This window comes from Thamnophis sirtalis, unplaced genomic scaffold (genome assembly GCF_051295495.1).
Source record: "Thamnophis sirtalis isolate CommonGarterSnake01/CBP01778 unplaced genomic scaffold, rThaSir2_p1.2 scaffold_2, whole genome shotgun sequence".
Classification (NCBI taxonomy): Eukaryota; Metazoa; Chordata; class Lepidosauria; order Squamata; family Natricidae; genus Thamnophis; species Thamnophis sirtalis.
In genome coordinates this window covers 125,516,684-125,539,180 of record NW_028261382.1, presented here as the reverse complement: position 1 = coordinate 125,539,180, position 22,497 = coordinate 125,516,684, and the positions used below count along the sequence as shown (strand labels likewise).

At 40.9% G+C, this 22,497-nt stretch overlaps 1 long non-coding RNA gene across 1 annotated transcript; it reads left to right on the top strand.

Moving 5' to 3' along the window:
- Nucleotides 1-366: 366 nt before the first annotated feature.
- On the top strand, nt 367-8,031 carry LOC148049153 (uncharacterized). The gene is made up of 4 exons (XR_015695380.1): nt 367-533; nt 3,660-3,762; nt 4,137-4,307; nt 7,896-8,031. It is a non-coding gene; the product is annotated as an uncharacterized LOC148049153 (long non-coding RNA).
- Nucleotides 8,032-22,497: the final 14,466 nt, after the last annotated feature.

Below are 22,497 nucleotides of genomic sequence, written 5' to 3'. Positions count from 1 at the left end.
CTCCAGCTTTAACCCTATTGGAATGCTGTTTCATTTTTTTGAGTTTAGCAAATGCTTCTCTTCTTTGTGATATGTGTGCTTGAGTTTATTCTGAACTGCCTAGTAATTTTGCAGGTTTCAAACCGTAGTACAACGATGAAGTCACTCTCAGATATACACATAGACATAACACAAAAAAATGTGCTTTCTTTTCCTGTGAATTGGTTTGTAGAATGGCCTGGACTAATGCATTCCACCCACGCCAGATAGCTAAAAGTTAATTGGTGCCTGCTGATGAAGATGAGATTACTTAGTTGAGTAAGGAGGGGTAGCTAGTTGGATAATGATGTCAACAAGTCATATAATGAAACATCTGCAAGCAAGCAACCAAGCTCAGCGAGCACCAAGGACTCCACAGTTCAACCCTGAGCTACAGAGCAATAGATCTCTTCTATTGAATAGTGTTTGACTGAAAGTGATTGCTATGAGCTGCAAATCATGATAATGTCAACAGCATTGATGGGGTCCTATAAAAGATTGATGAATTCCAACCGGTAAGGGTTGACACAGCCTCATTTGTTTAAATGGGGAGTTTTTAGATCTTTCACAAAATAGTTTGCCTTTTAAAAACTGGGGGGGGGGAAAGATGACAGTGTTTTATATCTTCCTGTCTAAAATAAAAAAAATCTGGAGCTTATAGATACCCTAAGGGGCAAGCCGCAACCATGCAAGTTTACATGTGAAGAGGTTTATAATGAGAAATTTCTTTTTAAAACCAATAGACCAAAATTCTGTCTATAGGAAGGCGTTTATTGGGGAAGGGGGAATAGAAGAAAACAATGGAAGACAATCTACATACAGTACCTACTCAGAAGCACCTTTTAAAATAAAATCAGTTGAATCAGTGGCGCTAAATTTCAGTTGCTCACTTGCTTGGGTTTTGTTAGACAGCCCCCCCTCCCTCCCTCCCTCCTTAGTTTCATATAATGCAGAAGATAAATGAAAAGCAGTGTCTTTAGGATAACTATTTGTTGAAGCAAAATGTTTTCTGTTTCTTTCTCGTGTCCTGCATCTAGCCAGGAAAAAAGAGAGTCATGATAGCTGAACTTACTAACAGAATGACCCAATGATTGGATGAAAGGCACCATCTAATTTTCATCAGCTTTACCACTGTAGAAACATGAGAAACGTTTCAAGAAATTAAAAGAATGTTTTCCGCATGGGGCCAGCATGAAAATAGGATGATTCTAATTGGGTACTAATTTTGTTAGAGATTCTGCTTCTAAGGAACTTTGAGCATATAGGTCATTTTCAGAGCTCTGTTATTTGCTGCTGTTTTGGCAGATGGGCAATGTCTCAAGGACACAGACATGTTTTGCTACAAATGTTCAATCTCTAATTAAGGTAATCAAGATAATTAGATTCATTGAACAGTATATCTCATTATCCTCAGTCATAATAGTTCAGGCAAAAGTTCAGTGTATCTGGTGAACATGAGATTAGTCAGGGCAATTTTACAGCATAAAAATATATGTACCTTTATATAGTACCAATCTTTTCATTGCTATTTTTCCTTCTGTGTAATTATTAGTTCTTGAGGTCCCTCTGATAAGTTAGGATTTTTGTGGGAATCAGATAAATCCTCACTACACTATGTTGATTGTTGCAAATCCCAGAGGGGATTGTATTACGGAAACTGCCAAGAACATAAATGATTTATTCTGCTACATACTTTCTTGTTAGCCTTTTGGTGTAGTTCTCCCAGTGCTGGCATTACTCACCCAATCCATTTTTCTTTTGTGCTCCAAAAACTGCATTTGCTCCTGTATGCGTCCATTTTTCTTGCCCAGAACTTACTTTAATTTGCTCTGTTGTACATAGTTACAAACCAGGAGGGAAAATTAATTTAAAATCCAAGTCAGTCATGATAGGATAGGATGAACTTCCTGACTTCCTTTAGTGACTAATTGTCAACTGGAGAATCGTTAGCCTTTCTATCCGAGACCTCTTCCCTGTTCAGCCCTAGGAGAACTAAAAAAACAAGAGAGTATTTTGACTTTTCATGTGCAAAGTCCATAAATACAGAAGTTAACAAATATTGCCCCACTGCTGAAACACAAGAGGCAGACCTGTAATCATGCAGTCTTTCACAGGCAAATTTTTAAAGAGAAACGTATTTATTTATTTTGAACCTGCCTTCATTACTTTTATAAATAACTTAAGATGGTTAATACAGATAATATTACTTCCTCCTCCTATTTTTCCCACTACAACCACAGTTTGGGGTGAGTTAGGCAGAGAGAGAGAGAGAGAGAGAGAGAGAGACAGGTCAAAATTCAGCCAGCTGCTTTTATGCCTAAAGTGGAACTATAACTCACAGTGTCCCAGTTTCTAGCCTGATGCCTTAACCAGTCGACCAAACTGTATGTCAATTAATGACATAATGACATGTCTATCTCTATAAACCTAGTTTTGACAGGGTTCGTTTTTTACAGATTACCTTCACTAAGGAAGGCAGCTATTTAGGTGCTTAAACATCTGACAGAGGTAGTTCTAACACATTGAAGCAACTTCAAAGATGGGGGGGGAAAAGAAAAGAAGATTAAAACCAAAGACAGCATTTGAATGAATCGAAATATTGTTAGAAGCCAAAGCAAGGAATGTAAATCCAATTTATTTGACCAGGATTAAATATATACTGACCAAATTATGGAACCCCTTTGCAGACTTTTTGCTGACAAGTGGATTAAAACATTAATGACTTGTGGATTTGCAAATGGATAAGGAATGGGTGAAGGGAAGTAGAGATATATGAATGCAACCTTATAAGGAGAAAAGAAATATATACTTTACCTGTACTTTTTGTGATGAAAATCAGAAGTCACTTCTTTAATTATATCACTTTTCTTTTTAACTGTTTCTCCTTTCTTTCTCTGCACTTTCTCTTCTTTTCATTTTCTCTTTCTCTTCTGAATTTGGCTTGAATTACCATGTATTATTTTAAAACTGTTATCAAAAACTATGATTAAGAAAAGATAATAAGTTGGTTGACTAACACTTAAAGGGAATGGTAGTGTTGCCAATGAGTGGCTGTGTCTCAAAGCCACTGTGTGAATTCATCCATGGAGTAAGGAAAATGGCTCTACCCCCTTTGAAGTAACAAAAACAGTAAAAAAGTGGCCATTGTTGGTAGAAACAAAAGGGAAATTATATAGTATTAACAGGTGATAAAATGCTTAGCTTTCTTTCTCAGCATAAATACATCTTCTGTGGAGTACAGGACTAAAGATAAGCACCACAGGTTTAAAAGACTTCATAAGACCATTGAACACATTCAGGGTGCCAGTCTCTCTTGTCAAAATAGCTGTGAAGGGCAATGCCCTTCAGGGGATGAATGTGTGCCCACAATAACCTAAAGTAACCAGTAGGAATGGAGCAGATCACACAAGGAAACACATAACTGACAAAGAATGCCAGATGATACCCATGGGAAAACATGTTAGAAGAAGGAACTGGATTATTATTTTAGTTGCCCCAGCTGTGGGCTGGTGATAGTACAAGGATATGAAGATGTGACAGGAAAAAAAAATGATTGTGCAGAGAAGTTTGCGCAGCAGATAGAGGACCTAAGGAAGTGCCTTCTAATCATGCTTTTCAAAAATCAACTCCATTTTTCTAAGCTTCAATAGTAACTTGGAAGCAGTCATCCCATCCTGAGTTTGGAAGTCTGAATATCCCAAAGTACAGCTGAGATGAGAAAATTGGCAGAAAACAGCATGAGAGGTAACTGTCTCCATTAACTTATTATATTTAATAATGGCTGGAGAGCCAAGGTGGCGCAGTGGTTAAATGCAGCACTGCAGGCTACTGCTAGATCAGCAGGTCAGCGGTTCAAATCTCACCGGCTCAGGGTTGACTCAGCCTTCCATCCTTCCGAGGTGGGTAAAATGAGGACCCAGATTGTTGGGGGCAATATGCTGACTCTCTGTAAACCGCTTAGAGAGGCCTGAAAGGCCTATGAAGCGGTATATAAGTCTACTGCTATTGCTATATTTGTGGGCATCTTCCCACCTCCATAGGTCAAAGCATGATGTAAAAGTTGGCAATGTGCACATGTGATTCTTATGATGAAATTATCATCCAGATATTTATTTCAGGTCAAATAACCAGATCTGTGGTGCGAAACACTGGACAGCCATTAGATGGCAGTGTAATGGGAAGTATAGAACAGGAGAAAGAAGGGCCACCTGGCAGCTCCAGGAACCTGACACCACCAAGACAACAGTCAGAAAAATGAAATCAGAATCCAGGCCAGAATTGTAACCCAAGTAAGCATCTTGGACAAGACTCCCCCCCCCCCCAATCTCCAGTTTTCTTAAGGATAAAAGCAAAGATTCAGACTTGTAAGATTCTATTACTATAAGTTTACAATAAAAGTAGTAGAGTATTAACATGCATGACTTTGTTTCTTAGTCTGGTCTACCTTGAAGGGCTGACCTAAAGAGACTAGAGAAAAATAATTCTGATTTCATCAAGTGATTCTAGAGTTTTGCAATGTGATAAGGTGGCCCTCTAAAAATATCCACCTTCCTTCTGCACTGCCCTGCGAATGTACTTTTCTTCCTTGTCAATGGACGGAGAAAGAGAAGGCATCTCCCATTACATCATGCAACACACCACACTACCTGATAGGCATGTGGGAGGTTCTGCAAAGCAGGAGACACCCCCCCCCCATGGAATTCTCTGATCACATCATGCAATGGATGCCTCAGTCTCCCTGAACTGATCAAGCTCAGCTGACTATTCTCCAAAGCACCTGAAGACAGGACAAGAAAGAATGCGTGGAAACCTATCAAGCAGCAATCTAACAGCAGTGCAGTGTTAAGAGTAAACTGACAGATTGGGAAAAATGCAACATGTACTTCTGTCTCAAGAACCTCTGGCTTTATTTGAAGCATTAGCACTGCCAACATAGTGTAACAAGATATACCTGCATCTGAATGTGTGTATATGTGTGTGTGTGTGTGTACAGTGTGTGTGTGTGTGTGTGTGTAGCATGGGACGTAGTGGCTCAGTGGCTGAGATGCAGAGCTTGTCGATCAGAAAGGTCGGCATTTCTGCGGTTCAAATCCCTAGCGCCGCATAACGGGGTGAGCTCCCGTTGCTTGTCCCAGCTTCTGCCAACCTAGCAGTTCGAAAGCATATAAAAATGCAAGTAGAAAAATAGGAACCACCTTTGGTGGGAAGGTAACAGCGTTCTGTGCGCCTTCAGCATTTAGTCATGCCGGCCACATGACCACGAAGATGTCTTTGGACAACGCTGGCTCTTCAGCTTTGAAACGTAGATGAGTACCATCCACCAGAGTTAGGAACGACTAGCACATATGTGTGAGGGGAACCTTTCTGTGTGTGTGTGTGTGTGTGTGTGTGTGTGTGTGTGTGTGTGTCAAGGATAGTAATCTAAAATCTAATCCACCTAAATTCTCTATACCAATTAGAACTGGCCATCCTATATACAGGATCTTTAGGAAATAGCATTAGCTGTGGCAAGTCAGGAGAGCATTGTTTTCTTCTAACAACTGACAGATTGTAGGTCTATATATAGAGAGACCTTCAAGGCCAGAAAACATTGTTCAGCTCTCAGTTAACAGCTCTCTCGGGTCATGATATGCCAGGGCTATCTGTAGAAGAGTCATGTGTAGATTTAACACAAACATATTGTACCTGCCCTAGGACATAGCTATCACTTTTAAGATCTCAAAATAAACAAAAGATACTATGGTTGAATTTCTACGAATAAAATGAAAGCAGCACAGCAAGTACTATTGTAACAATTCCATTTTAATTCAAAGCTATGAAGTTCACATACATTTATAACTACAGTGCATATTTGTTATACTACAGGTGGTCCTCGATTTATGACCACAATAGATCTTTGTGGCTAAATGAGATATTTGTTCTCTGAATTTTGCCACAGTTTATGACTTTTATTGCCACGCTTATTAAATGAATTACTCAGGTTAAGTTAGTAACACGTTGTTAAGTGAATCTGGCTTCTCCACAGACTTTGCTTGTCAGAAGGTCACAAACGGTGATCATATGACCGCGGGTTACTGCAACCGTCGTAAATATGAGTCAGTTGCCAAGTGTCTGAATTTTGATCATGTGACCATGGGGATGTTGCAATGGTCGTAAGTATGAAAAACGGTCGTAAGTCACTTTTTCCCGTGGCATTGTAACTTCGAATAGTCATTAAGTGAACTGTTGTAAGTCAAGGACTATTTGTATTTATTTGATTATTTTTTTTTAAGTGAAAAATAATTACTGGTTGAATCAAGTCTTTTGATTTTCCTTTTCCAGGGACAGGCTGAAAGTTTGGGTATACAACACTAAGTACTGTTATCAAGAAAAGAAGGGCCTGAGAAGAAATACTAGCTTAGAAACTGGAAATCTAACTAGATGTTCATATTTATTTATTTAGTTAGTTTGTCACTCATGTACAAGATAACAGGGATAAGAATAAACATGAACACAGGAAATGGGGACAAATAAATGGAGACAGTAGGACAGGGATGGTAGGCATGCTGGTGCATTTATGCACGCCCCCTTACGGACCTCTTAGGAATGGGGTGAGGTCAACAGTAGACAATTTGAGATTGAAGCTGTGGGGGTCTGAAGCTGTAACAACAGAGTCATGTAGTGCATTGCAGGCATTAACCACTCCGTTGCTGAAGTCGTATTTTCTGCAATCAAGTTTAGAGCGGTTTACCTTGAGTTTGTATCTATTGTGTGCTCACGTATTATTGGGGTTGAAGCTGAAGTAGTCATTGACATACAAGACGTTGTAGCAGATAATTTTGTGTACTGTGCGTAGGTCAGATTGTAGGCGACGTAGTTCTAGGTTCATGCTTCATGACTTGGATTTTTCCTCTCTCATTCCTCTTATTTTTCCATTTATCCCACAGATTCAGGAACAATGTCAAAACAGGGGGAAAAAATGCAGTTTCTTGTTTAAAGTTGTTCAGCAAACCATATTTAAAAAACATTGCAGCTTAAGAGAGATATACAAATACAATGTGATTTTGTTGCATTTCTATTCTGCCATTGCAGTTAATGATAGGGTTCCACCACAAAACCGCGTTCGACTAAACTGCGCCCGACTAAACCGCGTCGCTGACGTCATCAACAGGGTGACAACAGCGTGGAGACAGAAGCACGCTGTAAACCCTAAACCTAAAATTAACCCCTAAACCTAACCCCCCTAAACCTGATCCTAAACCTAACCCTAAACCTAACCCTAAACCTAACCCTAAACCTAACCCTAAACCTAACCCTAAACCTAACCCTAAACCTAACCCTAAACCTAACCCTAAACCTAACCCTAAACCTAACCCGTAACCTAACCCGTAACCTAACCCGTAACCTAATCCTAACCCTTAACCTAACCCTAAACCTAACCCTAACCCTTAACCTAACCCTAACCCTAACCCTAACCCTAACCCTAACCCTAAACCTTAACCTTAACCTAACCCTAACCCTAACCCTAACCCTAACCCTAACCCTAACCCTAAACCTAACCCTAACCCTAACCCTAAACCTAACCCTTACCTTAAGTTGAATCGGCTTGCTTTCAAAGCGCTATTTAAAGCGCCCTTCTTTCTCCGCGCTGGCTGTTGTCGCCCTGTTGATGACATCAGCGACGCGGTTTAATCAGGCGCGGTTTAGTCGAGCGCGGTTTTGACGTGTCACGAATGATAGTTCATGTGGCATGTGTTATATATTTCTAAAACATACAGTGCCGTTAACAAATTTATTATATCATGCTTTTTCTGAAATCATAATCTGCAGTGTATGAAATACTGGAAGAAGTTAAAGGTTAAAAGAATTAATCTGGTATTCTTTCTGCTGTTTTCTAGGAAATTATATTCCATTCCATGCATAAAAGAAAGATTTTTCTCAAATCATGAACATTGGGGAACTCATTTGATAAAAGGACATATCCTGCAACCTTATAAGTTACACGCTTTGCTTCCTCATCATTAATTCCACCTTTCTATTATTTCGACCTTCATTAAAAAAGCTTCTCAAATGGTAGTTGATCCTTATTACAACATACACAAAATCCTTGTCTTCTGAAATGGTCTTTCCCTAAAGAAACAAAGAGGGGACAATCCCTTTAGATATGATAATGTGTATTATTTTTCTAAGTCTGAATAGCATACTGCCTTTTTCTTCTATTGCTATAGCAACAGACATCTGTGAGTAATGGCTCTTTTAGTTATGTCACTAAGAGTATTTTAATGACAAAAGTCTCTGTAAAATGTAGTCGGAGGGCAGGCAGAAGGGAAAGTTCACACTTCAAGTGTTTAAAAAAAAAAATCTTTCTCCACTTTCCTTAGGCAGTAATTGTCCTGTTCTGTAGTTGCGAGCCATAATTCTGTAAAAAAAAAACTTGTGCCTACCATTCAAATCTGACATTTCCTTTACTTCTGAGCGGCTGGGAAATGCAATGTTTTGTTCCATGCCTATGTCTAAAGGCAGCTTTCTCTTCTCTTCTCTTGAAAGGAACTGGAGGGAAAGCTGGCATGGGAAAGAGAGGGTAACTACAGAGTCCGTAGAGTCTCTTGTCTTCTGAAGCTGCTGCTTGTTAGAGATGCTACCACCTGTCAGTATCATGTCTCAACACCAAATTAGCAGTAGAAGTAAGAATATATGAAGCAACATGTGTCCCTGGCTGTCTTGGAAGTTCTGACTCCAAGCACCATACTACTGTAGGAAGTTATCAACCAGCCCTCTCCCAGAAAAATGAAATATCCTAGGAAATATTGAAAAGGCAGAATATTTCTCTGGATGTGAAAAGAAAGAAACATGTTTTAAAAGACAGAATAGCTGCCTGCAGCTTCCTGTCCATCCCCCTTTGTCAATGAGCCATTAAAGCCTGAGCTACTCCACTTTACATAATAAAGAGTTTTCCCCTTCAGCTCCAGAGTGATGGAATTAAGGCATGATAATATTGGCCCTTTACCCAACTCGCCACATGGCATCTGAGAACTCAACCAAACCTGGATTCAAAACGCAGCCTAGAGAGTTGCCCCTGCATGGGCCCATGGGAGTCTGACAACCAATCAGAATACAAGCTCAAGATCAAAGGCCAGAGAGGGCATAAAACCAGGGTCTCGGCTTCTCTTCCTCCCTTCCCTTCTCTTCTCCACCAAGATAGAAGCATGTGATCACCCTTTCTGTTCAGGACTCAAGCCATGTGGTCCTGTCTACCATTAAAACCATCTTTCCAAGCAGCCTCCATGTCTCCAGTGTCTTTTTCCCCACATGGAGCCGAACCCAGAAGGACATTTCTTCCAACACTACTTATCGACAATGTCATGCATGGAAATATAATAAACAATGCAGTGATATTACTCCATAACAGTACCCCATTTATTCCACTACCAAAACAGTGATGGGATTCAAAATTTTTTTACTACTGGTTCTGTGGGCGTGGCTTGGTGGGTGTGGTGTGGCATGGCATGGTGGGCGTGGTGTGGCTTGGTGGGCATGGGAGGGGAAGGATACTGTAAAGTCTCCATTCCCTCCTCACTCCAGGGTAACGTAGTGGTTACGTAGTGGTCACGTAGTGGTTACTGCAAAATTCCCATTCCCACCCAATCAGCTGGGACTCGGGAGGCAGAGAATAGATGGGGGCGGGGCCAGTCAGAGGTGGTATTTACTGGTTTTCCGAACTACTAAAACTTTCCGCTACCGGTTCTCCAGAACTGATCAGAACCTGCTGAATACCACCTCTATACCAAACCCAATGTGTAAGTTATACAGTTAGGAAGAGTTTATTTCATCCTTATTTTGGTGGAGGCCTTTATAAAATTATCTTTAGAGAAACTTTGGGATGTCCAGCCCAAGCTTCTGTAACTGAATGAAAGAGTCCCATCTCTCATTCCCTATTTCACAACTCACGTAGTGGTTATTTTCCTACACCCAAAAAGTAGTTATTTTCCTAAAAGGCCAGGTTTTCCACTGACTATTTGCTCACATTTATCTCTCTTGAATTGCAAGATTTAACACATTGATACTAGAAGCACATAAAGGAAAGAAACAACTAGGAATATGTAATCGGCACACTAAAAAATCCTTGGAATGAGTTATGGTCACTTTGGGGCTTTTCCAGTAACAAGACCTCCTACTGTTCTGGTGGGATTTCCTATCTAAGCAGATATCCTAGTGAACCTAAATTTATGTGGTCTACAGGCCTGTTCTCTCCCTCCCTGATATCATGCAAGTGAGCGTTACCTAATGCTTTCTCTTTTGTTTGCAGGTCATGGAAAATCCTCTAATAAGCCATATACCCCCCCCCCCCCGTATATGGCTTATTAGAGGATTTCCCATGACCTGCCTTGTGTCCTCTGACTCATTATTGCACACCTGTATTCCCATCATGCAGTTTGCCTTACGATCCTCTCTGAAAACAACAGTAACCAACCACTATCTTACAATTTTTAGCCTGCAGGTGTCCTCACAAATGACACACTGTGTGATGGACTCAGCAGGACTCTGCACAGAGACATTGCAGAAGTCCACCTGGGAACTATCCCAAAGCAGAGCCTTAGAGCTGCCAGAAGGGTACAAGTTGCTTGCTGTAGAGGCAAAGAAGTGACAGCTCTGGGAATTGGATCAGGGTAGCAATAGGTGGGACCTTGGGAAGGTAGGCATGTTTTGAGATAATGGCATCCCCTGAAGCAGGGCTGTCAAACTCCATTTCATGGAAGGTTGCATCAGGGTTGCGTTTGACCTTGGGGGCTGGGAGGGAGTGGCCAGGGTGGGCATGGCCAGCTCGACGTCACTCGTGTAGGGGGGGTGCTGTGGTGGCCCAAGAGCTCTGTCAGTGAAAACGGGGCCGGGGAGGCTGCGGTGGCCTCCTGCAACCCTCTGCCAGCAAAAACAGAGCTCGGGAGGGCCGCACACGGCCCTCCCGAGCTCCGTTTTTGCTGGCAGAGGGTTGCAGGAGGCCATTGCAGCCTCCCAGGCTCTGTTTTTGGTGGCAGAGGCACCTCTGGCTGATCCACCACTGTTTCCAGGGTGGTCCCGCAGGCCAGATCTAAACACCCCATGGGCCAGATCCAGCCCCCGGGCCTTGAGTTTGACACCTCTGCCCTAAAGCATTTGGTAAGTTACTCCATGTTCTGGAGTACCCCAAGTTACTCCAGAACAAATGAAACCCAGCTTTTGTGTGCTCCTCAAACCTCTGCCATAATATCCTGTTTATTCAGGAGCACAATGGGTGAAAATTATATCCTGCTTTTATTATTCCATCAAGGATCCTTAGGTAAGGTTTTGCTCCTAGACATTCTGATTTTCTGGGTAAGTGAGGGCATTAGAGAAGGAGCATTATTTATGATTTAGCAAATACAACAGACTACCTTCTATATAACTGAGGATAGCGCTCAAGAAGAAGCGGGGAGGGGAAGCAGTGAATGACCTTGATGATTTTGCTTCAATTACTATGTCCTTTGTACAACGAACTTCCAGCGTGAGCTGAATCTCAAGAGTTTATTTAAGGGGGTAACAAGTACTTATCCTAACCACACTGAATTCTGTCTTTGTGACAGTTGCCTTTCTGCCTTTAACCTTGTTCCCTTTTCCTAATTTGCTGAGCTTATCATGTCTGGCTGCAACGATCCAGATGTCCAGGAGATGTTGGAAATAAGTTAGGTATAGGAGTTTGGGACTCTGTGAGCAGCTCTTCACTTTCTGCTTATCCCACCATTTCTTGAGTACAGGAAGAATAGAATAGAATAACAGAGTTGGAAGGGACCTTGGAGATCTTCTAGTCCAACCCCCTACCTAGTCAGGAAACCCTACACCACTTCAGACAAATGGTTATCCAACATCTTCTTAAAAACTTCCAGTATTCACAGCATTCACAACTTCTGAAGCTGAGTTGTTCCACTGATTAATTGTTCTAACTGTCAGGAAATTTATCCTCAGTTCTAAGTTGCTTCTCTCCTTGATTAGTTTCCACCCATTGCTTCTTGTTCTGTCCTAAGGTGGTTTGGAGAATAGTTTGACTCCCTCTTCTTTGTGGCAACCCCTGAGATATTGGAACGCTGCTATCATGTCTCCCCTAGTCCTTCTTTTCATTAAACTAGACATACCCAGTTCCTGCAACCGTTCCTCATATGATTTAGTCTCCAGTCCCCTAATCATCGTTGTTACTCTTCTCTGCACTCTTTCTAGAGTCTCCACATCTTTTTTACATCATGGGGACCAAAACTGAATGCAGTATTCCAAGTGTAGCCTTGCCAAGGCATTATAAAGTGGTATTAACACTTCAGGTGATCTTGATTCTATCCCTCTGTTTATGTAGCCTAGAACTGTGTTGGCTTTTTTGGCAGCTGCTGCTCACTCTGTTGGCTCCTATTTAAATGGAAGAGATGATGCCAGAGGTGGGTTTCTGCCGGTTTGTTCACTCCGGATTGGGTGAACTGGTAGTGGCAGTGGGGGAGGCTCTGCCCGCCCACCTGGATGCTTCTGCACATGCGCAGAAGTGTCGTTTGTGTGCATGAGCGAACTGGTAGTAAAATAAATTGTGCTGTCTGCCACCTTCTCTTTGCCAATCTCAAATGTGCCTCCAACCATGTTTGAAGCTCTGTTTTCCATCCTAACCCATGTTAAACCCTTTTTGAGTGAAAGATCTGTGGCTGTCCCTTCCAGTCTAACAACTCTTTTAGTTCTAATTGACCTTGTGGTTGATCCAAAGATGGCCCATTAAGTCAATGAACTTTCCTTATCCCATGTTTTTTCTTGGTCCCCAAAAGAAGTTCAATCCTTAGATCACCCGGTGGGCACCCTTTGGGTTTCTATCTAGGCTGGTGAAACATGTTCCCCTTGTTTATTCAAGTTGCTCACAGGGCTTCAAAGCTTCTTCTTTCTGCATGGTAAAAGTTGCAATATAGGCAGTGAGATGAAACTACAATGTCTCGACAAGTGCTATTGCGCTTCTATGAAGCACAGCCTCAATTCTTCCTTCCTACAACGTTTCTATGGATTACATTGGGACACAGTAGCAAAAAAAAAAGTGCTATTCCTAATCACTAATCAGAGTAGAGCTGGAAGGGATCTTGGAAGTCTTCTAGTCCAACCCCCTGTTCAAACAGGAGATCCTATATATACCATTTCAGACAGTCCAGTCTTTTCTTAAAAACCTCCAGTGATGAAGTACCTGCAACTTATGAAGGCAAGCTGTTCCAATGGTTAATTGACCCAATTTCCCAGCATGTTTTTGCTGTGACAGTCATTAAGCAAACACCATGGTCATTAGGTAAATCCACTTTACCCAATGAACATTGGTGTTTTTTTTGCTGGAAACTGGAAGCAAAAGCTGGACGCTGGCAAAAAAAACCCCATCAAAAATCATGATCTCTTGACCGTGGGATACTGCAAGGTGAGTCAATTGCCAGATGCCCGAAATACAACTACTTGATTGTGTATGTGGTGGAGGGGGGAAGCATTGTAACTTCGAAATCAGGTTGTAAGTAGCTTTTGAGAGGGATCCATTACAACTTTGAATGGTCACTAAGGAAACTGGAAGTGAAAGACTCCCTGCAGTGTGGAAAGAGAGCAGCCAGGAAGGGCATCCAGCTGAGCAACATCTGGGAAAGCAAAGGTCAAACAAGGGGTCTAATGACAAAGGGATAATTACTGAAAGAAAAAGGCAGTCTTTGGGAGACCCACCCACAAGAGACCAGCTACCAAGGCATGAACAATCAACCATCTTTGGAAATACAAGTAGTCCTCGACTTACAACAGTTCTTTTAGTGACCACTCAAAGTTACAACGGCACTGAAAAGGTGACTAATGACCATTTTTCACACTTATGACCATTGCAGCACCCCCATGGTCACATAGTTTACATTCGGATGCCTGACAACTGACGCACGTTTATGACGGTTGCAGTGTCTTTGGGGGGGGGGGTGTCATATTATCTCCTTTTGCGACCTTCTGACAAACAAAGTCAATGGAGAAGCCAGATTCACTTAACAACCGTGTTACTAATTTAAGAACTGCAGTGAATTCACTTAACAAATGTGGCCAGAAAAGGCGTGAAATGGAACAAAACTCAATTAACAAATGTCTGACGTAGCAAGATAAAATTTTGGGCTCAGTTGTAGTCGTAAGTTGAGGACTACCTGTAGCCGATACCAGCATGGGAGCCATTTTAGGCTGCTGTGAGGAATTGCCTTGTCTGTCCATTTGTCCATTAGCAGAGAAACTCTCCAAACCCAGAAGAGGATAGGATCAGATACGGAACGGTGGGAGGAAAGTGCCAAAGAGACAGAGAGTCCAAAACTGTCTGGATCCAGCCAAGAGCTTGAGAAGAAAAATCATCACTGGCTCCCAAAACAGAGGCAGCTGGAAAACAGTTCAGGATGCTGCCAGTTCCTCCATTTGAAGCATCCTCTCTAGTCTCTCCTGTGACACACAAGGAGCAAAAAATAAAATAAAATTGAGAAGCCAAGTTGTGATATTTGGCTTCATTGGTTTAATAAGGAAGTCCCTACTAAAGTCTAACCCATGCGCATTGTGCACGAGTATACAATTATATATCGCTCTCTTGTATTTCAAGATTAGTGTGTGGTTTTTAACTCTTGTATTTGTGAGCTCAAGATCCAAAATATTTGCCTTTCCAGAGCTGGACTGCTAGGGGAAATCATCAGCTGAGAATTTCAAGAGGTTCACTCTAACTTGCATCAAACTATGAAGATTATTTTTCACTAGGAAATCTTTGGAAGATGGATTTGGTGTCTACCAGGGAGTATTTACGTTTGCCTCCCATTGACTATCAGGGCAACTTCTTCTTTACTTCAGGAGGTCCAACCAGATTCTCATCTACCTGAAGAAGATAAAGAAGTGGCTTCCCAAATCTAGCAGGTTGCTTCCCACATTGATTTTCTCTGACCATAACCATCCTGATGTACTGAAACCACAACGTTCAAAATTCCCAGTATGCTGGATGGAACTTTGCTCTCAGGTCCTCTAGAACAGGGATCATCAACCTTTTGGACCTCAGGGACCACTAAAATTCATAATTTTAAATCCCATGGACAACTAATATGATCTTCCTAATGACCATCTGAATGGGTGTGGCTAGGTGATCATATCACTGGGTGGGTTTGGCCAACTTGATATCACTCACATCGAGGGGCACCTTGACGGCTTTTACTTGTCCCCCCAATCACTCTTTGCCTGCCCGCCCAGGCTCCTTAGGGCCCCAACAGGAAGCAGTTGTTGGAGCTAAGCAGCCACCATGAGAAAGAGTTGGCAAAACAGCTGGCTCAGTTCAAATTGGATGTGGCTGAGAAGGAGGCTCAGTAGAAGCACCTCACTGAGGACTACGAGCATAGGCTTTCCAAGCAGAGGGAAGACCTGAGGGAATGCAAGGCCAGGTACTGTCACCTGGCGGCTTAGCAGACTGAGATGGTCAGCCAGTTCCAGGCCATGATGCAGTCCCACTGGAACAAAGCTCTTTACAACCAGCAGCGCTTCCCTCCAGCTTCATCCAAAGCCCTGCACCAGGAGGCTGAAGCAGAGCCCAAGTCGGAATTTCTCTCCCCCCCCCCAACCTGCACAAAAAGACCCTGAAGGGGGAGACTCTCTGCAGCAAAACAAGCGTTCATTGCGTGTATCTGGCCTAGGATAGTTTGAGGACCCCTGATGTAGTTCAATATAAAAAATGCAAATAATTTTTCTGCAGACCATGAAAACTTTCTTGTGGACCACCAGTGGTTCACAGACCATCAGTTAGTGGCTGCTGCTCTAGAAGATACTACCTTGGAGAAGTTGATTCATGGATTGTAAATATGTCCCAGTTCCCCAGAATCTCTAATCCCACATCTCATATGATGGCTGTGAAAGATCCAAACTGTTCACCACCCTTCCTTCCCTGCCAGATGACACTTATTTGATACTTCCTGCTAGCTAGCCCTTTCAGGCTAGAGCCACCATCTCCTGTTGTAGAAAAAAAAACCTCTTGTTTTGCTTTCACCAGAATATAATTTACCTGCAGTGATACCCAACCCCACGCTACCATTTTATAATTGTTCTATTACATCATGCTGGACTTCACAGTGTTATCCTGGAGATGAAATGAGTGCTAACCAAAGGAGAATTTGGTTTGTTTGGATTACAGTATTTCTGTCCAGCTAGAACATCTTGGAACAAAGAAGCTGTTAAGTATATAAAAGCGGCCTACTGACTCATATTTTTAGAGTACATAACTGCTACATAACTGTAATGTTTTGTAACAACAGCTTTTATACTGAAGGAAGTGGTAAAAATGCCATGGAGAATTTTGGCATATGAATTCTGCTGCTGTTCTTTAACTAAAATGCCTCTAACATTTTGCTTTATCAAAAATAATTGCTCACTTAAAGGAGCAGTCCTCTGAGGTGAGTTTGGCTGACTAGGAAGTATAAATAAGTGTTAGAAATAAAACATATTCAACTTTTGCCAGATTTTACTTTTGAGTAGATTTTCACCAGATTATGCTGTAAGATCATTATCACCAACTTTGCCAGATCTTTTTGGTAAGGCATTCTAAAGTACCTAATCTGGAAAGAAGAGTTTGGAAACCCTAGTAGGCCTTGTTTTATTTTAAGCTTTAAGATAAAATGCTGATGAAGGACCAGTATCTGTTTTACCTTTACTATCTCTCAAAAAATGGGACACGGTGACTCAATGGCTAAAACACTGAGCTTGTCGATCAGAAAAGTCAGTGGTTCGAATCCCTAGTGCCACGTAAAGGAGTGAGCTCCTGTTACTTGTCCCAGCTTCTGCCAACCTAGTGTAGGAAGTTATCACCCAGCCCTCTCCCAGAGAGGTGGGATATCCTAGGAAACACTGAAAAAGCAGAATATTTCCCTGGATGTGAAAAGAAACATGTTTTAAAAGACAGAATAGCTGCCTGTAGCTTCCTGCCCATCCCTACTTTGTCAATGGGCTATTAAGAAGGCCAAGCTAATCCCTTTTACATAATAAAGACTTCTCCACTGCAGCACCAGGGGAATGGGATTAAAAGCATGATAATATTGGCCCTTTACTCAACTGACCACATGGCACCTGAGAACTCAACTAAACCTGGATTCAAAACACAGCCTAGAGAGTTGCCCCTGCATGGCCCTATGGGAGTCTGACAACCAATCAGAATACATTTCTTACACAGGAACAGGAAACAGAGAGGTGGGACTGAACAGGTTATAAAAAGCCTAGCAAGCCCCTGCCTCGGCCCTTCTCTTCTTCTCCACCAACATTGAAGCATGTGATCATCCTTTCTGTTCAGGATTCAAGCCATGTGGCCCTGTCCAACAATAAACCATCTTTCTAAGCAGTCTCCATGTCTCCAGTGTCTTTTTCTCCACTTGGAGCCGAACCCAGAAGGACATTTCATTCATCACTAGGAAGTCGAAAGCATGTAAAAATGCAAGTAAAAAATAGGGACCACCTTTGGTGGGAAGGTAATAGTGTTCTGTGCACCTTTGGCATTTAGTCATGCCGGCCACATGACTACGGAGATGTCTTCGGACAATGCTGGCTCTTTGGCTTTGAAACAGAGCTGAGTATCACTCCCTAGAGTCGGGAATGACTACCACATATTTGTGAGGGGAACCTTTATCTTTACTATTATCTCTCATGAAAGAGTTACATTTGGCTCAAGAATCATAAAGAAATATGCTCAACATATTTTCTCAGGAGTAATGTTCTTCTCTATCAAAACACGATCAAGTGACTTTACTGGATTGTCCTTGGCTGGGAAACGAAGGAAAGAGTCAGGGGAATTGCTTTGCTTCATTTTAAAATTGAAGCTATGACCTGTGTTGACCTGTTTCCTGGGACTAAGAACACACATCATCTTTCTGGAGAAGAAAAAAAATTGCTTCCTGGACAAGTTTAGCTATCAATCTCCCTGCAGAGACTTCTATTTTTCAAGGCCTTTAATATTTTGTTTCGGGACTTACAATCACTATAAATCACTATATTCTTAAATGCTTTCTCCCTTTCCCACAAATATACTTTGGATAGGTGATTTGTCATTAATGTCTTTAGAAAGTCCAACCAGCCTTCTCTGCTCTCGCCATCTCTGCAGAATTTAGAAGGCCATTCACATTCACTGAACATAATAATATTTTCTAATTCTTTTTTAGGTTGCTGAGATAAGCTTTTAAAAATATGAGTTAGTTAGAAAAGGAAGGCAAGAAAGGGGACTAAGAAAGACATGCGTTGGGCTGATTGTGAGTATCCTCAAGTCTCGAAGTGCAGCTCCCGTAAAGGCTTAGAAACTGAGCATTCATTCAGTCATTCATTTAGCTAAAGTACTAAACATTTTAGTTAATTAAAAATACAGTGTAGAAAAACATGCTAATAAAAGTTAATCCTTTATAATTATCTTGAATTAAATAACCCTGTATTTATTTGCTTAATGCTGAACTTACTTCCTGTAGTAGTAGAAGACATAATTCTGCAGGCTTCAACCAAACTGATATATCCTAACTGGGATTTTTGTAACTCAGAAGTTCAAATTTTTCTATTTCTATACAGTAACTCATGTTAAATTATTCTGGCATTGGGTTTTTTTTGTGTTGGCTCAGGGACTGGGGAGAAGCATTTAGGATGTAGTTTTAAAGCACCTAGAAGGCAAGATTTTCTGATACTTGTGATCTGTGATATAATTCCTTATTTATATGTGTTGCCCTAGAACCATCCCATATTAAAGGAAAGGTAAGTAACTTTGTGTTTCCCATAGGTTTTTAATCTAAAGTGCCTTTCCAGTGGCTATGTTGGCTGATCCACTGGGAATTAAAATTCAAAACATTGGATGGCTACCATTCAATACACATCTATTTTCCCTGTAATAAAAATATTGTCCTAAAATGATGCTTTGAATGGGGCTGAGAATGGCAGATGGGAATACATGATCTGAGTTACACTAACATTTAGTTTGGGTAGACCAAATATTTAAATTTCTTCTGTCCCTCATCCAGAATGTTTTGTTTTGCTTTGTTCTTGGCAGAGATACCACTCAGTGCACGTGATCTGTACTGGAATAAATGTTTCCTAAGACACTGCTGGGAACTTTTGAATAATTCCCTGTGATGCGTGTGGACAGTTTATTTAATGGATGTTGCCAGGAACATCCTGTGACATGAAGGGACCTGCAATGGATGACAATGGAAACGTATGATGTTCCAGATTTTTTTGGGGGGGGATGAGACTTACATGCAATGGCTATGAGTATTAACTTGATAGTGATGTAACAATTGGTGAATCTCTGCAACTGATATAGGTGCTATAATTTTGTTGTGTTTATTGCATTCTCCAGCTTAGTATTTTTCAGATCTATTGGGACTGCCGCAGTTCCCAAAAAGTCTCCAGTCAACAATCTTGATAGCTATGGAATTCTGAGTGCTGTCATCCTACTCAACCACCTGGAAGAAGCCAGCTTAGGGAAGCACACTCAGGTCTCAAACCTGGATTGTCAGCTTTCCAACTGATGAGCTCAGTGTCTTTAATCAATGAGCCATCACACACCCCTTATGTACTCATGATGATCATGTTATTGCTAAAATGTGTAAACTTTTGTTGAGATAGAAGAACAAGTGTAATAATGTATAATAAAATGGACTAAAAACTTTGGCTATAATATACCAATGGATCGACAGGAAAATATGTGGCTGAAAGGACTGAAATTTACTTTATGTTTTAACCTTAAAAACAATTCATGTAAAATTATGCATTGTTTGTATTTGTCACCAGAGAAACTGTGTAGAACAGTCTAGAATATATATAAATACTTTGAATTTTTGCTGGAAACGCGAAGAACATGAAGGCTACATTTTACCATGTTTGGTGGACATGCAAAAAAGCTAAACAATTTTGAATACAAATGCATAGATTAATTCAGAGGATTTTAAAGATTAAAGTACATCTGAAACCAGACTTTTCTTTTGTGACTAATGGACAGGCAATGATTTACAGAGTCATGGGACTTTGTTTTTATATATGGATGACTCCAACAAGATTATTATATGGCTCAAAAGTGGAAAGATTTGCTATTACTACAATGGAGGATGAAGATGATGGAACTTGCAGGGATGACTAAATTAACTGTAAATTGATTTTTAATGTTAATTTGCTATAACATATGATGGAGTATATGTCAACATGTGCTTCCCAAGCAGATTACGAAAGCCCTATAGGGTATACAGCAGCTTTGAGAAAGGACTTGATCATTTTGGGACTGTAATTCACATCTATTCAAACACAATGCATTACCAAAACCAGGCCAAATCACCAGTGAGCTCATAAGATTGTACAAAGCCTTAGAATACTTTCTATTGTTTAGGTACATTCTCTTATGCAAGTCCAACCAATTGCAGTTTATTCCACAAACTGTTAAGGAAATCAAATTCTTTACTTGTCCTCACCTCTTTTTCTAGTGGGCAGAAGTGCTTAGCAACTGCTGAGTTGTGTATTACTCTCAGACAGGAATTCTCAAAACACTTTGTAGATAAGACAAGGTGATTTGTTGCGGCTGTTTCTGGGATCATGATTAAAAAGTGACAGAAATTGCCTATAAAGCAGACTTTGGCTCTTGCGTGTACTTTTCTCTTGATATAATACCAAGCACTGCTCCGTTGTAAGGCAACTGGCCAAGGGATTTTCTACAGTAAGTCCAGTCATATCAAACTGAAGAACGGCCTTGTAAAAAAGTGAACAAAAAATAGAATATAGTGAATGTCAAGAATCCGGGTAATTTACATGTAACGTAGATCTATATATTCTATTGTTTTGCAATATCTATTTGATTACATGGTGGAGAAAGGAGACATAGTGGATTCCCCCCCCCCTTTATGCATTGTATTCTTTTTGTTCATTGTCTACAATCACATATGTGATGAGCAGCTGTCTACATTTACCAGATAAATCAGAAATTGAATGAACTCCTTATGGAATGTTTTTAAGTATCATTGTACAATTATTTATATATTGTTAGACACAAAAAAACACAGACCTGCACGTGCAGAGTCAAAGTTAACTACTTTATTATATTCTGCTTATTAATACAGGATTTCCCCCAGGCTGCTTGTCTTCCCCTTGGGAACAGATAGAGAAGGCCGCATGCTTGGGGGATGGGGTTTTAGTGGTGGATCTCTTGCAGTTATGGGAAGATTAAAGGATTATCCCTCTCTCTCACTCTTCTCATATAATTTAAGATTAAAGAGATGAAATCAACATTTCCATCTATACTGTATTCCGTTCAGAGTCTATTTTGTTAATGGTATCCTATGGAGGTCTAATCAGATAATCCTAACAAGTTCAGATACTGAGTATGTCAATCAGAAAGGTTGGCAGTTTGGCGGTTTGAATCCCTAGTGCCATGTAACTAGTAAGCTCCTGTTACTTGTCCCAGCTTCTGCCAACCTAGCAATTTGAAAGCATGTAAAAAATGCAAATAAAAAAATAGGAACCATCTTTGGTGGGAAGGTAGTAGCGTTTCAAGCGCCTTCGGCATTTAGTCATACCAGTCACATGACCATGGAGACGTCTTCGGACAGCACTGGCTCTTTGGCTTTGAAACGGAGATGAGCACTGCCCCCTAAAGTCAGGAAAGACGAGCACATATGTGCGAGGGGGACCTTTACCTTTATGGAGGTCTACCACATAATCAGATACTCAGATAATCCAAACTAGTTCAGTGGGACTTTCTCTGCAGCTGGAAGAAATCTCATGGGATTATAATAATATAATATAACAAATATAATATAATATAATATAATATAATATAATATAATATAATATAATATAATATAATATAATATAATATAATATTATAATATAATATAATATAATATAATATAATATAATATAATATAATATAATATAATATAATATAATATAATATAATATAATATAATATAATAATATAACTATAATTAATAGAGGACCAATAGATCAAGAGTTTTACAGAGAAACGGAAACCAACATCCACCCAAGTCTATTGGGGGGAATCCGATGCCTAGCCCAGGAGCCTGCACTGGGACGCCCCTACCTTCCTGATTTCAAGGCAGAAAGCCCGGCTGTCTTAAGGGAAATTGAGGGTTAAGAGATAAGCCGTCTGAGGGGGGGGGGGGGTGTCTCCAACCTTGGCAACTTTAAACCTGGAGGACTTCAACTCCCAGAATTCCCCAGTCAACTTTAAGCCTGGAGGACAGCTTTCCTGGCTGGGGAATTCTGGGAGTTGAAGTCCTCCAGGCTTAAAGTTGCCAAGGTTGGAGATCCCCGTTCTAGAGGGAACCCCATCCGATTGGGGAACAGTGTAAACGAAGAAAGGCGGGGTGGGGGGTGGGCAGTTAAGCGTCCAATGATTGACAGCAGAGGCGGAGCCCTTGGAGAGCCTCCGATTACATAGCTGGGCCGTGACAAAAGAAGCTTCGCCGGCGGTTGTCATTGACAAAA